Consider the following 15,940-nt stretch of genomic DNA (forward strand, 5'->3'; position numbering starts at 1 on the left):
CTTCTTAAGGCTGTTTGTATTTCTTCTCACATGACCCCCTCCATATTCAGAGGTAGCAACAGCATGTTGAGTCTTTCTCATGATTTGTATCTCTCTAACTCTTCTGCTTACTTCTGTCAATTCTGCCACCATCTGGAGAATTTTACCCACTGTTAAGGACTCATGTGATTAGCCAAATCCCTTTCACCCCTCCCTCCAATTTTTTTAATGTTTATTTATTTTTGAGAGAGAAAAACAGAGTGTGAGCAGGGGAGGGGCAGAGAGAGAGAGAGGAGACACAGAATCCGAAGTAGGCTCCAGGCTCCAAGCTGTCAGCAAAGAGCCTGATGCAGGGCTAGGACTCACGGACTGTGAAATCATGACCTGAGCCAAACTCGGACGCTTAACTGACTGAGCCACCTAGGTGCCCCCCGCCTCCAATTTTTAAGGCCAGCTGTGCCATTTTATATAGCACAATCATGAAAGTAGCATTTCCTCACATTCACAGATTCTGGATATTGTGGGGCATGAAATTTTGGGGGGCCATTTGTAGAAATTCTGCATACTACAGTATCCATTCATGATTCTCTGCTAATGATGTATTACTTTGGTGAGTTCCAAATGCTGATAATCTATACTTCTATGTTTTAGATGGTATATTACTATAAGGGAGGGCTTTACATGCCATTCTCTCTTCATTTGATTATATTAGTATGTAGTAATTTCTTTCTTTGACAAGAATAATTCTATCATTAAACTTTTTTTAATGTTTATTTTTGAGAGAGAGCGAGTGAGCGAGCATGAGTAGGGGAGGGGCAGAGAGAGAGGGAGACACAGGGTCCGAAGCAGGTACCAGGCTCCGAGTTGTCAGCACAAGCCTGATGGGGGGCTCAATCCCATGAACTGTGAGATCATGACCTGAGCTAAAGTCAGACACTTAACCGACTGAGCCACCCAGGTGCCCCTATCATTATTTATTTCAGTGCTCTTTTGTATCACTGTTGGCCAGTGGGAGCCCCTTCTGTATGGCTTCCGCTGATCTTTTGAAAAGTCCTCATTCTAGAGCACTTCATTATTTTCTGCCCTTATGAGATGTTGAATGTTTACTTTGCACTGTCTTTTTCCTAACCCAAGAATCAGTTATTTCTCCAAGGAGTTCTGATTCATTTTAATGAGATAATGTGTTTAGAAACCAACATCTGGTTATATGATGTTCTCATTGCCACCAGGAAGTCTTTGCTTCCAGGCCCTTTCACAGAGAAAGTGGATATATGTATTCTGTTTTCATAAGTTGATTTTGACATTCTTATTTTTTAAATTAATTTTTAAATTCTGATATAATTAACATGCAGTTTTATATTATTTTCAGGTGTACAATATAGTGATTCCACAATTCTTTACATTAAGAGTACTCTTAGTCTCCTTTACTTACTTCATCTACCCATCTCTCCTCTGGTAAACACCAGTTTATTCTCTATGTTTAAGAGTCATTTGTTTGTCACTTTTTTTCTTTGTTTTCTTTAGTTCCACATATGAGTGAAATCATATGGTATTTGTCTTTCTTTGACTTATTTGCTTAATACTATACCCTCTAGATCATCCATGTTGTTGCACATGGTAAGATTTCATTCTTTTTTATGGCTGAGTGATATTCCATTGTATATACGTACCACATTGTCTTTATCCATTCATCTATTGATGGACATTGGGTTGCTTCCATATATTGGGTATTGTAAATAATACTCCAATAAACATAGGTGTGTGCATATCTTTTCAAGTTAGTGTTTTTATATATTTTTTTGGTAAATACCCAGTAGTGGAATTACTGGAGCATATGGTGATTGTATTATTAATTTTTGAGGAACCTCTATATGGTTTTACATAGTGGCTGTACCAGTTTCCATTCCCAGCAACAGTGCACAAGTGTACCTTTTTCTTCATATCCTAGCAAACACTTGTGGTTTCTCATGTTTTAAATTTCAGCCATTCTGGGGGCGCCTGGGTGGCGCAGTCGGTTAAGCGTCCGACTTCAGCCAGGTCACGATCTCGCGGTCCGTGAGTTCGAGCCCCGCGTCGGGCTCTGGGCTGATGGCTCAGAGCCTGGACCCTGTTTCCGATTCTGTGTCTCCCTCTCTCTCTGCCCCTCCCCCGTTCATGCTCTGTCTCTCTCTGTCCCAAAAAAATAAATAAACGTTAAAAAAAAAAATTAAAAAAAAATAAATTTCAGCCATTCTGACAAGTGTGAGGTGATATCTCATTGTGGTTTTAATTTGCATTTCCCTGATGATGAATGATGTTGAGCATCTTTTCATGTTGGCCATCTCTGTCTTTGGAAAAATGTCTGTTCGTGTCTTCTGCCCATTTTTAAAAAATTGGATTATTGTGTAGTTTTTTTTTTTTTTTTGGTGTTGATTTGTGTAAGTTCTTTTTTTTTTTTTTTAAATTTTTTTAATGTTTGGGCACCTGGGTGGCTCAATCAGTTAAGCATCTGACTTCAGCTCAGGTCATGATCTTGTGGTTCATGAGTTGGAGCCTCGTGTTGGGCTCTGTTCTGACAACTCAGAGCCTGCAGCCTTCTTTGGATTCTGTGTCTCCCTCTCTCTCTCTGCCCCTCCCCTGCTTGTACTCTGTTTCTTTCTCAAAAATAAATAAAACATTAACAATTTAACACTTTTTAAATGTTTATGTATTTGAGAGAGAGAGAGAGAGAGAGAGAGAGAGAGAGAGAGAGAGAGAAAGGGAGACAGAATCTGAAGCAGGCTCCAGGCTCTGAGCTGTCAGCTCAGAGCCCGATGTGGGGCTCGAACTCATGAGCTGTGAGATCATGACCTGAGGCAAAGTTGGACGTTTAACCGACTGTGCCACCCAGGTGCCCCGAGTTGTGTAAGTTCTTTACATATTTTGTATATTAACCCTTTATTGGATATGTCATTTTCAAATGTCTTCTCCTATTCAGTAGGTTGTCTTTTAGTTTTGTTGATTGTTTTCTTTGCTGTGCAGAAGGATTTTATTTTGATGTAGTCCCAATAGTTTATTTTTGCTTTTGTTTTCTGTGTGATTGTATTACACAGGAAACAAGTGCCTTGGAAGACCTCTAGAAAAGTGTTGTTATGGTGGATCTCAGAGAAATTACTGCCTGTGCACTTTTCTAGGATTTTTATAGTTTCAGGTCTCACATTTAGATCTTTAATCCATTTTGAGTTTATTTCTGTTTATGGTGTCAGAAAGTGTTCCAGTTTAATTCTTCTGCATATAGGTGTCCAATTTTCCCAGCATCATTTGTTGAAGAGGCTGTTTTTTTTCCCATTGCATATTCTTGCCTCCTTTATATGAAAATTAACCATATAATCTTGGATTTATTTTTGGGCTGTCTTGTTCCATTGATCTATGTATTTGTTTTTATGGAAGTACCATACTGTTTTTGATTACTACAGCTTTGTAGCATATCTTGAAATCTGGGGTTGTGATATCTCTAGTTTTGTTCTTCTTTTTCAAGATTGCTTTAGTTATTCAGGGACTTCTGTGGTTCCATACAAATTTTAGGAATGTTCTTTCTAGTTCTATGAAAAATGCTCTTGGTTATTTGGGATTGCATTAAACATGTAGATTGCTTTGAGTAATATAGACATTTTAATAGTATTTGTTCTGGAACCTTTTGTAGTTGATAAGCATGATGATTGGGTATTCACACCATTGTGTGGTATGTGCCTCCCCTAAACCTTTGTTACCACCTTGGCACGTTACCCGTCTGACGTGAACTTGGGGAAAAAAAAACAATATTTGTTTCCATTCCATGAGTATGGAATGTTTTTCCATTTCTTTGTGTCCTCTTCAACTTCTTTCATGAGTGTTCTGTAGATTTCAGAGTACAGATCTTTTAACTCTTTGTTTAGGTTTATTCCTAGGTATCTTCTTGTTTTTGGTAAAATTGTCAGTGGGATTATTTTCTTAATCTTTTTTTTTTTGTACTTCATTATTATTGTGTAGAAATGCAACAGATTTCTGTAGATTGATTTTGTATCCTGAGACTTTAATGAATTCTTATATCAGTTCTAGTAGTTTTTTTTGTTGGAGTCTTTAGGGTTTCCTCTAGAAAGTATCATATTATCTGCTAATAGTGAAAATTTTACTTCTTCCTAACAGTTTGGGTGCCTTTTCTTTCTTTTTGTTGTCTGATTGCTGTGGCTAGGACTTCTTTTTTTTTAATTTTTTAAAATGTTTTTATTTATTTTTGAGACAGAGACAGAACATGAGAAGGGGAGGGGCAGAGAGAGAGGGAGACACAGAATCCAAAGATGGCTCCAGGCTCTGAGCTGTCAGCACAGAGCCCGTCGCGGGGCTCGAACTCACAGACTGAGATTGTGACCTGAGCTGAAGTCTGACATTTAACCGACTGAGCCACCCAGGCACCCCGGCTAGGACGTCTTGTACTATGTTGAATAAAAGTGCAAGGCATCCTTGTCTTATTCCTGACCTTAGGGGAAAAGCTCCCCTTTCCACAGTTAGCTGCGGGTTTCTCATAAATGGCCTTTGTTATTTTTGAGGTTTGTTTCCTCTAAAGCTACTTTGTTGAGGATTTTTGTCATGAATGGATGTTGTACTTTGTCAGACATTTTTTGCATCTTTTGAAATTATCATATTTTTTAATCCTTTCTCTTGTGAATGTGATATATCATGTTAATTGATTTGTGAATATTGAACCACACTTGCATTCCAGGAATAAATCCTGCCTGATCATGGTGAACGAATTTTTAAATGTATTATTGGGATTCAGTTTGCTAATATTTTGTTGAGAGATTTTTGCATCTATGTTCAGTGGGGATATTGGCCTTTAGTTCTTTTTTTTTTAGTGGTATCTTTATATGGTTTTGGTATCAGAGTTAACACTGGCCTTATAGAATGAAATTGGAAGCTTTCTTTCTTTTATTTTTTGGAATAGTTTGAGAAGAATAGGTATTAAACTCTTTAAAAAATTTTTTTAATGTTTATTTATTTTTGACAGATACAGAGTGTGAGCAGGGGAGGGGCAGAGAGAAAGGGAGACAGAATCCGGAGCAGGCTCCAGGCTCTGAGCAAGCTGTCAGCACAGAAGCTGACGTGGGGCCCGAACGCACAAACCGCAGCATCATGACCTGAGCCGAAGTTGGACGCTTAACCAACTGAGCCACCCAGGCGCCCCATTTTTGATGTTTTTATTTATTTTTGAGACATAGAGAAAGCACTAGCTGGGGAGAGGCAGAGAGAGGGAGACAGGAACCGAAGCAGGCTCCGTGCTGTCAGCAGAGAGCCTGACGCGGGGCTCAAACTCATGAGCGATGAGATCATGACCTGAGCTGAAGTCAGATGCTCAGCTGACTGAGCCACTCAGGTGTCCCTTAAAATTTTTTCTAAAGTTTATTTTGAGAAGGAGAGAAAGTGGGGCTGGGGAAGAGAAAGAGGGAGAGAGAGAATTCCATGCAGGCTCCGAAATGTTAGCACATAGCCCGACGTGGGGCTCTAACTCAAAACTGTGAGTTCATGACTCAAGCCAAAACCAAGAGTCGACGCTTAACTGAGCTACCTGGGTAACCTGGTATTAAACTCTTTATTGTTTTATTATTATTTTTTTAATGTTTATTTTTGACAGAGAGAGAGAGAGAGAGAGAGAGAGAGAGAGCGAGCGACCATGAGTGGGGGAGGGGCAGAGAGAGAGGGAGACACAGACTCCAAAGCAGGCTCCAGGCTCTGAGCTGTCAGCACAGAGCCCGGGGTGGGGCTCGAACTCATGGACCGCAAGATCATGACCTGAGCCCAAGTCAGACGCTCAGTCGACTGAGTCACCCAGGCACACCTAAACTCTTTAAATGTTTGGTAGAATTCACCTGTGACATCATCTGGTCCTGGACTTTTGTTTGTTGGTTGTTTTTTGAATACTGATTCAACCTTACTGCTGGTAATTAGTCTTCTCAAATTCAGTTTTACTTCTCCTGATTCAATTTTGGGAGGTTATATGTTTCTAGGAATTTATCCATTTCCTCTAGGTTGTACGAATTTGTTGTCATATACTTTTTCATACTATTCTAATCCTTTGTATTTCTGTTCAGTTGCTTTTTTATTTCTCCTCTTTTCTAATTTTGAGTTCTCTTTATTTTTTGATGAGTCTGGATAAAGGTTTATCAATTTTGTTAATCTTTTCATACAACCAGCTTATGGTTTCATTGATGTGTTGTATTGTTTTTTTAGTTTCTTTTTTGTTTGTTTCTGCTCTTATTTTTTATTTCCTTCCTTTTACCTGTTTTGGGTTTCATTTGTGATTTTTTTTTTTTTTTCTTAGCTCCGTTAGGTATAAGTTTAGGTTTTTTATTTTAGATTTTTCTTACCTCTTAAGGTAGGCCTGTTTTGCCATAAACTTTCCTCTTGGAACATCTTTTGCTGCATGTGAAAGATTTTGGACCATTGTGTTTTTATTTTCATTTGTTTTTATTTCCTCTTTAATTTCTTGGTTGACCTACTTATTGTTTATTAGCATGTTATTTAATCTCCATGTGTTTATGTGTTCTCCAGATTTTTTTCTTGTGGTTAATTTCTAGTTTCATAGTGTTTGGAAAAGATGCATGGTATGACTTCATCTTTTCTTTTTAAGTTTACTTATTTATTTTGAGATAGAGAGATAACGCTAGTGAGGGAGGGGCACAGAGAGGAGGAGAGAGAGAACCCTAAGTAGGCTCTGTGCTGATAGTGCAAAACCTGACACTGGACTTGAACCCACGAAATGTGAGATCATGACCTGAGCTGATCAACAGTCACTCAGCTGACTGAGCTACCCAGGCGCCCCCATCTTTTTGATGTTTTTGAAACTTGTTTTGTGGCCTAACACATGATCTGTTGTGTGGGGAATATTCTATGTGTATATGAAAAGAATCTGTATTCTGTAGTTTTAGGATGGAATGTTCTGGACATACTTGTTAGATTCATCTGGTCCAGTGTGTCCTTCAAAGCCATTGGTTACTTTCTGATTTTATTTTTTGTTTGGATGATCTATCTATTGATGTAAGTTGGGAGTTGAAGTCCCTTACTATTATTGTGTTACTGTCAGTTACTTCCTTTGTTTGTTATTGGCTGCTTTGTGCTTTGGGATGCTATCATGTTGGGTTAATACATATTTGCAATTGTTAACGTTTTCTTGTTGAATTTTTCCCTTCATGATCATGTTGTGTCCTTTTTTGTCTCTTGTTACAGTCTTTGTTTTAAAGTCTATTTTGATGTATATAAATACTGCTACCCTAGCTTTCTTTTCACTTCCATTCATATAAGTGTTTGCATCCATTCACCTTCAACATGCATGTGTCTTTAGGTCTGAAATGAGTCTTTTGTAGGCAGCACACAGATGGATCTTGCTTTGTTATCCATTTTGTTACCCGATTTGTTTTGATTGGAGCATTTAGTCAATTTATATTCAAAGTAATTATCGATAGGTATGTATTTATTGACATTTTGTTATTATACGGTTGTTTTTGTGTTTTTTTTTCTCTTGCTCTCTCATTGTTTGCTTCCTTTCATTAGTGACGTGCTTTGATTGCTTTCTTTTTATGTTTTGCATATCTGTTACCAGCTTTTGATTTGTGGCTATCATTATGTTTATATATAACATCCTCTGCATATAGCAGTCTATATTAAGTTGGTGGTTGCTTAATTTTGAACCACTACCGAAAGCACTGAAATTTTACTTTTTTCTCCCCACCCCTATGTTTTAGATATATGGTGTCTTATTTTACATTCTTTTGTTTTGTGAATCCTTTGACTGATTTTTATAGATGTACTTAATTTTACTGCTTTTGTGCTTCCTCTTTTTCTTTATCTTACTTACGATGTAATCTTCCCACTCAGATTATACCCTTTAATATTTTTTGTAAGACTGGTTTAGTGGTGATGAATTCCTTTAATTTTTTGTTGGTCTGGAAACTTTGTTTCCTACTCTGAATGATAGCATTGCTGGTAGAATATTCTTGTTTGCAGGGTTTTTCCTTTCAGCACTTTGATTAAATCATGCCACCTAGTTTTGGCCTTCGGTGTTTTTGCTGAAAAATCAGCTGATAGCCTTATGGTGTTTCCCTTGAATGTACCTGCTTTCTCCTGTTCATTTTAAAATCCTCTCTTTATCACTACTTTTTGCCATTTTAATTACGTTTGTCTTGGTGTAGACCTTCTTGGGTTGACTTTGGGGGTGTTCTCTGTGCCTCGTGTATCTGGATTTTTGTTTCTTTCCCCACATTTGGTAATTTTTCAGCTATTATTTCTTCAGATAAACTTTCTACCCCATTTTATCTTTCTTCTCTTTCTGGAATCCCTATTATGTAAATGTTATTATGCTTGATGGTGTTCCTGAGTTCCTTTAATCTATTCTCATTTTTTAAATTTTTTACTTTCTTTTGTTCAGCTTGACTGCCTTCTATTACTCTGTCTTCCAGGTCACTAATCCATTTTCTGCATCCTCCAGTGTACTATTTATTCCCTCCTCGTGTATTTTTAATTTCAGTTATTGAGTTTTTCATCTCTGCTTGGTTCTTTATTATTTTTATTTTTTAAGTTTATTTATTTTGAGAGAGAGAGAAAATGAGAATGTGAGCGGGGGAGGGGCAGAGAGGGAGTGAGAGAATCTCAAGCAGGCTTTGTGCTGTTAGTGCAGATATCTCCGATATCTCACGAACTGAGAGATCATGACCTGGGCCAAAATCAAGAGTCAGACGCCTAACCGAACCACTCAGGCACCCCATTCTTTCTTATATTTTATTTCTTTGTAGAGGGTCTCCTTGAGATTGTCTACTCTTTTCTCAATTCCAGTAAGTATCTCTAGGACCATTTGTTTAAATTCTCTGTTAGCCATATTACTTATCTCCATTTCACTTGCCTCTCTACCTGTCAGGTTTTTTTTTCATTTGGGGCATATTCTTCTTTCTGCTCATTTTGTCTAACTCTGTGTGTTAGGAAAGTCAATGTATCTTATGCTTGTAAGTAATGGCCTTATAAGGAAGACGTCCTGTAGTTCCGCGTAGTGCGGTGTCCCCTGTTCACCAGAACCTTGAGTTTTGGGGGTGTCTCCTGTATATATGTTGTTTGCACACTATTGTTGTGGCTGAGCCACATTTTTTTTCAGTGCAGTTAGATGCAAAGCTCCCTTTGCCTCCTATGGGCAGAGTTTGGTCCCTGTGTTGTCAGTGGGCCAGTCTGGGAATGGCTCCTGCTATGAGACATTTGCAGGGTACCCTCTGAACTCAACTACAGAATACTCTCCTTGTGTTGTCCCCTGAGACTTACATCAGTGTGCAGGGCCTGTCATCAGCCAGCTGTCTGCCCTCAGCCCTCTGATGGTGCCACAGTTGAACTGGGCTGTGTGGTTATTTGTCCTTCTCCCCAGGGCATGAGTCACTTTGTATTGGTTCTAGCCACTGTTAGGTCTGCTTGCACAATGCCAGTTTTACGGTGCCACTCTAGGTGGACTCTTGCTGGGATTGTGTCAAATAGGGTAGATTGGCAGGAAAGGTAGTGGTGTGGGTAGGGTTCATGGTATTAGCAAGTTACGCACTAATCTGCTCTGGAGAGGACCTGGAGCTACATTGCAGAACTCTTGTGGAGGGCATGGTGTGCTGTTTGCAAGCTAGGTGGAGAGTATTCACTGGTCCCAAGAGTGTTCACTAGTTCCCGAAAGTGTCCGGGTATCTGGACTGGGGGTTGGGGAGGAAAATGGTGCCTGCCCATTCTTTTCTTAGAATAGTCTCTGAAAGATCCCTGTGCCTTCTGTGCAGGTTCTGAGATTAGTAAATAAATAAATAAATCTTCTTCCTGTATACCCCAGGTGTTTTTTATTTTTTATTTATTTATTTTTTTTTTTAAATTTTTTTTTTTCAACGTTTATTTATTTTTGGGACAGAGAGAGACAGAGCATGAACGGGGGAGGGGCAGAGAGAGAGGGAGACACAGAATCGGAAACAGGCTCCAGGCTCTGAGCCATCAGCCCAGAGCCCGACGCGGGGCTCGAACTCACGGACCGCAAGATCGTGACCTGGCTGAAGTCGGACGCTTAACCGACTGCGCCACCCAGGCGCCCCCCCCAGGTGTTTTTTAAACTGCTGGTTCTATGTGATATCTCAGCAGGGTTGTTTGTTATGCTGGCCCTTTTAAGGGTGGGGACTCAGTTTCCTTTTGCCCTCTGGTTTTCCCAGAGCCAAGCCTGCTGATTTTTAAAGTTCAAAGTGTTGAGGCCCACTGGTTATAAAAAGTTACAATGTTAAGTTCCTCACCTTTTCAAGCCAAATGTTATATGGGGGATTTGCCTTTCCAGTGCAGGTCCCCCATGCCTGGGGAGCCTGGTGTGGGTTCTGCTCTTATCCCTTCTCTGTGTTTGCAGTTTCCCTTCTTCCTGCAGTCTCTTGGGTCACTTTGGTTACTAACCATGTCTGCATCCTTTCTATCACTTTTGATGTGGCGTATTCTCTATGATTGTGGTGGAGAGTCTGTTTTGGCAGTGTTTGGGTCATTTTCCGTGTTATTTACACTGATGTGGGTGCTATTGAGGTGTATCCGTAGGTGGAGGTGAGTTTAGGATCCTCCTACTCTATATCATCTTCTCCCCAAGTTGATATTGATACTTTTAATTGTAATTTGTACCATAGATTTCATTGTAGTCTTCCTCTTTTTATATTTTAACTTCTTTCTGTAACACAGAAATCTGGCCCTGTTATCCTCCATTTTTTATACTCATTTGCTCAGTCCTCATGGTATTCACCTAGTTTCAAATTTGCCAACCATTGTTTAGAATTGTTTAGAATTCTCTTCTACAAATGATGTATATTGTTTGGTGGCAGACTAGCTTATTTGCATAAGCACATTATTTCCCACAGATACCAGTTACAAACTGACCAAGATACTGAAAACAGTTATGTGAAGGAACGGCCAGTGACAAAAAGCAGACATAAATGGGAGGGGAGTTAACACGTGGAAGAAGGAAATACCAGTAGTGAATTTCCAATTGTTAAGCCTTTTTTCCTTAAGGAAAGTGCCAGGTAGCTCAATTGGTGTCAGTTAAGACTTGGATAGTAATCTGCATTCTTGTTGGATAAGGTATAACGAAATTTAGAGACCCTAGCAGCTTTTTTTTTTAATTTTATTTTTTTAATTTACATCCAAATTAGTTAGCATATAGTGCAACAGTGATTTCAGGAGTAGTTTCCTTAATGTCCCTTACCCATTTAGCCCATCTACCCTCCCACAACTCCTCCAACAACCCTCTGTTTGTTCTCCATATTTGAGTCTCTTATGTTTTGTTCCCCTCCCTGTTTTTATATTATTTTTGCTTCCCTTCCCTTAAGTTCATCTGTTTTGTATCTTAAAGTCCTCTTATGAGTGAAGTCATATGATTTTTGTCTTTCTCTGACTAATTTCACTTAGCATTATACCCTCCAGTTCCATCCATGTAGTTGCAAATGGCAAGATTTCATTCTTTTTGATTGCTGAGTAATACTCCATTGCATATGTACACCACATTTTCTTTATCCATTCATCCATCGATGGACATTTGGGCTGTTTCCCTACTTTGGCTATTGTTTATAGTGCTGTTATAAACATGGGGGTGCATATGTCCCTTTGAAACAGCATATCTGTATCCCTTGGGTAAATACCTAGTAGCGCAGTTGCTGGGTCGTAGGGTAGTTCTATTTTTAATTTTTTGAGGAACCTCCATACTGTTTTCTAGAGTGGCTGTACCAGTTTGCATTCCTACCAGCAATGCAAAAGAGATCCTTTCTCTCCGCATCCTTGCCAACATCTGTTGTTGCCTGAGTTGTTAATGCTAGCCATTCTGACAGGTGTGAGGTGGTATCTCATTGTGCTTTTAAATTTTTTTAATGTTTATTTATTTTTGAGAGAGACAGAGAAGAATGCGAGTGGGTTAGGGGCAGAGAGAGAGGGAGACACAGAATTCAAAGCAGGCTTCAGGCTCTGAGCTGTCAGCACAGACCCCATCGCGGGGCTCGAACTCACAAGCTATGAGATCATGACCTGAGCCGAAGTTGGACGCTCAACCAACTGAGCCACACAGGCGCCCCTCATTGTGCTTTTGATTTGTATTTCTCTGATGGTGAGTGATGTTGAGGATTTTTTCATGTGTCGGTTGGCCATCTGGATGTCTTCTTTGGAGAAGTGTCTATTCATGTCTTTTGCCCATTTCTTCACTGGATTATTTGTTTTTTGGGTGTTGAGTTTGAGTAGTTCTTTATAGATTTTGGATACTAACCCTTTATCTGATATGTCATTTACAAATATCTTCTCCCATTCTGTCGGTTGCCTTTTAGTTTTGCTGATTGTTTCCTTTGCTGTGCAGTAGCTTTTTATTTTGAGGAGGTCCCAATAGTTCATTTTTGCTTTTGTTTCCCTTGCCTCCAGAGACGTGTTGAGTTGCTGCAACCAGGATCAAAGAGTTTTTTGCCTGCTTTTTCCTTGAAGATTTTGATGGCTTCCTGTCTTACATTGAGGTCTTTCATCCATTTTGAGTTTATTTTTGTGTATGGTGTAAGAAAGTGGTCCAGGTTCATTCTTCTGCATGTTGCTGTCCATTTTTCCCAGCACCACTTGCTGAAGAGACAGACTGTCTTTATTCCATTGGCTATTCCTTCCTGCTTTGTCAAAGATTAGTTGGCCATATGTTTGTGGGTCCATTTCTGGGTTCTCCATTCTGTTCCATTGATCTGAGAGTCTTTTTTTATGCCAGACTGTAGCAGCTTTTGTAAAAAGAGGGGAAGGTTCCATTTAGAAGAGAGCTACAGATTGGGAGCTCCAGAAGCTGCAAGAACTCCAACCATGTTTGTGATTGAATTATTCAAGTGCAGCCCAGATTTCAGGCAGCTCAGGTAGGGTTAAAAAGAACAGTAGAAAAATTTTAGTTGCTTTTAGTACAGCGTAAATATTTTGGGGTTTGATTTCAGCTAATATCTCCCAATAACAGAAATATCAACTGTTTGGAGGAACATAATGGGATGCAGTGTCTTCACTGTATCTTTCAAAATGAACAGTATGCAATCCAATAGAAGAAGTTTTGAAGTAGAAAGGTAATCATTAGAGACCAGTCTACAGACAACTCAAATGTTGCTATTAGCAGACAAGAATATTAAAACAGCTTTTAAACTATGCACAAGCACAAAAAAGCAAATACATTTATGATGAATAGACATATATAGGAAATCTTAGCACAGACATAAAAACTATAAAAACCCATTTTGAAATTATAGAACTAAAAAATATAATTTTGAGCAAATCATTGTACTTGACAGAGTAAAGGTAGGAATAGAAGTGTCAGTGAATTTGATGACAGACTAATAGAATTTATCCATCTTGGAAGAGAAAACCTTAAAAAATAAAAAGTGTACGGAACACTTACTCTTCAAAACCTTTCTCCAATAAAACTGTATAGTTATCTTTTTTGCGGTTTTATTTAAAAAACTTTTTTAAAAATATAATTTATTGTCAAATTGGCTTACATACAACACCCAGTGCTCGTCCCAACAAGTGCCCTCCTCAATACCCATCACCCATTTTCCCTCACCCCCTATCCATCCTCAGTTTCTTCTCTGTATTTAAGAGTCTCTTGTGGTTTGCCTCCCTCCCTCTATGTTAACTATTTTTTCCCTATATAAGGTTTTTGTAAATACACTTTACTAAATTGAAGATGTTTCCCTCTATGCCTAGTTTTCTGACAGTTTTTTAAAGTGACATTTATATTCAGAAAATTATAGATTCACATGCAATTTTTTTTTTGCAGTTGTAACAAATAATACAGAGCCCTTGTATACACTTTGCCCACTGCCCCCATAATGGTAATATTTTACCAAACTATATTATTATAATCAAGCTATTGATATCTATGAGTCTGATTCACATTTCCTCAGTTTTCCTTGTACTTGTGTGGGTTTATTAAGTTTTGTACAATTCCGTTACTTGGATTAATTCACAATCTCCCCCCCAACCCCCGCCACAGTCGTGTATCCACCCTCACAGATTACTCATCTTGTCCTTTCATAATCATGCTAACCTCTCTAGCCTGACTCCTACCTATGTTTAATTCCTGGCAATCACTAATCTGTCCTCCATTTCAAAACATGTTACATAAATGGAATCCTATGTATATATACGTTGGGATTCAGTTTTTTCACTTAGCCTAATTCCCTAGAGATTCATCTGCATTGTAGCATTATCTGTAGTTGTTTCCTTTTTATTGCAGTGTAGTGATCTTCCAGTTTGCTTAACCATTCACCTGTTAAAGGACATCTGGGTTGATTCCATATTTGAGCTATTACAAATATAACTGCTGGTGAACATTTGTGTGAACATACATTTTCACATCTCCAGGATAAATGCCCGGGAGTGCAGTTTGTTGGTCATATGATGATTACATGTTTACGACACTCTAAACTATAAACTGTTTTCCAGAGGGGCCACACCATTTTAATAGTGCCAAAGCAGTGTATGAGTGATCCAATTTCTCTGCATCCACACCAGCATTTGGAGTTACCTCTAATTTCTTTTTAATTTTATATATGCTGGTCGAGATTTAGTGATATGTTGTTGTGGGTAAAACCACATAAAAAACATTTCCTTAACGACTAATAACACTTTTAACAGTTATTGAGATATAATTTATATACCATAAAATTCACCCATTTAAAGTATACAATTTAGCAGTTTTAGTATTTCACAGATATGTGTAACCGTCACCACAGTCAATTTTATAACATTTGTATCACCTCAAAAGAAATACCCCCCAGCCTTAAACAACCCCACTAATCTACTTTCTTTTTGGATTTCCCTATTTTGGACTTATCAGTGGCATTGTATAATATGTGGTCCTTTTTAACTGGCTTCTTTCACTTAGTATAATGTGTTCAAGGATTATCTGTGTTGTAGCATGTGTTAGTTAGTACTTCATTCCTTTTTATGACCAAATAATGTTCTTTTATATGACATTTGTTTGATCTGTTCATGGATATTTGTCTTGTTTCCACATTTTGGCTATTATGAATAATGCTGCTATAAACATTTGTAAACATGTTTGTGTCTGGCAGTATATTTTCATTTCTCTTGAGTACATACTTAGGAGTGGAATTGCTAGGTTATATGGTAACTATGTTAAATCTTTTGAGGAAATGCCAAAATGTTTTCCAAAGTGGCTGCACCACTTTACATTCCCACCAGCAACATATGAGGATTCTGATTTCTCTGTATCTATGCCAACAATATTATCAGACTTTTTGATTTTAGCTATCCTAGTGCATGTGAAGTAGTGTCTCATTTTGGATTTGGTTGTCATTTGCCTGATGACTGATGATGACTATATTTTCATGTGCTTACTGGTAATTTGTATATATTTTCCTTGGAGAATTGTCTTTTCAGATCCTTTGCCCAATTTTTAATTGGTATTTGTTTTTTTATCGTTGATTTGTAAGAATTCTTTATATATCCAGACTTTTTATTATGATAAAATTTACCATTTTAACCAATTTTAAGTGTACGATTCTCTGGCATTAAGTACATTCACATGGTTGCGCAAACATCATCACCATCCATCTCCAGAACGTTTCATCTTCATCAAATGAAACTCTGTACCCATTAAGCAGTAACTTTCCAATCCTCTCTCCCCCAGCCTCTGGCAACCACCATTCTACATTCTGTCTCTATGAATTTGACTACTTTAGGCTCCTCCTATAAGTGGGAGGGGTCTTCAGGTTTTGTCCTTTTGTGTCTGGCTTATTTTACTTAGTATAATGCCTTCAATGTTGTGGCCTGTATCCAGATGTTCTATTTTACTTAGCATAATGCCTTCAAGGTTCATCAGTGTTGTGGCCTGTATCCAGATGTTCTTCCCTTTTTTTAAGTTTTTTTTTCTTTTTAATGTTTATTTCCTTTTGAGAGAGAGAGAGAGAGAGAGAGAGAGAGA

General features: G+C 38.3%; 1 protein-coding gene and 1 non-coding gene across 8 annotated transcripts in view; both read left to right on the plus strand.

Moving 5' to 3' along the window:
* Positions 1-15,940, plus strand: part of ATRX (ATRX chromatin remodeler) — a 300,724-nt gene that overhangs the window by 69,019 nt on the left and 215,765 nt on the right. The window lies entirely within an intron of this gene.
* Positions 3,629-3,733, plus strand: LOC121025372 (small nucleolar RNA U13). The gene has a single exon (XR_005788021.1). It is a non-coding gene; the product is annotated as a small nucleolar RNA U13 (small nucleolar RNA).

This window comes from Herpailurus yagouaroundi, unplaced genomic scaffold, assembly GCF_014898765.1.
Source record: "Herpailurus yagouaroundi ecotype Mexico unplaced genomic scaffold, PumYag 67623, whole genome shotgun sequence".
NCBI classification, from domain to species: Eukaryota; Metazoa; Chordata; class Mammalia; order Carnivora; family Felidae; genus Herpailurus; species Herpailurus yagouaroundi.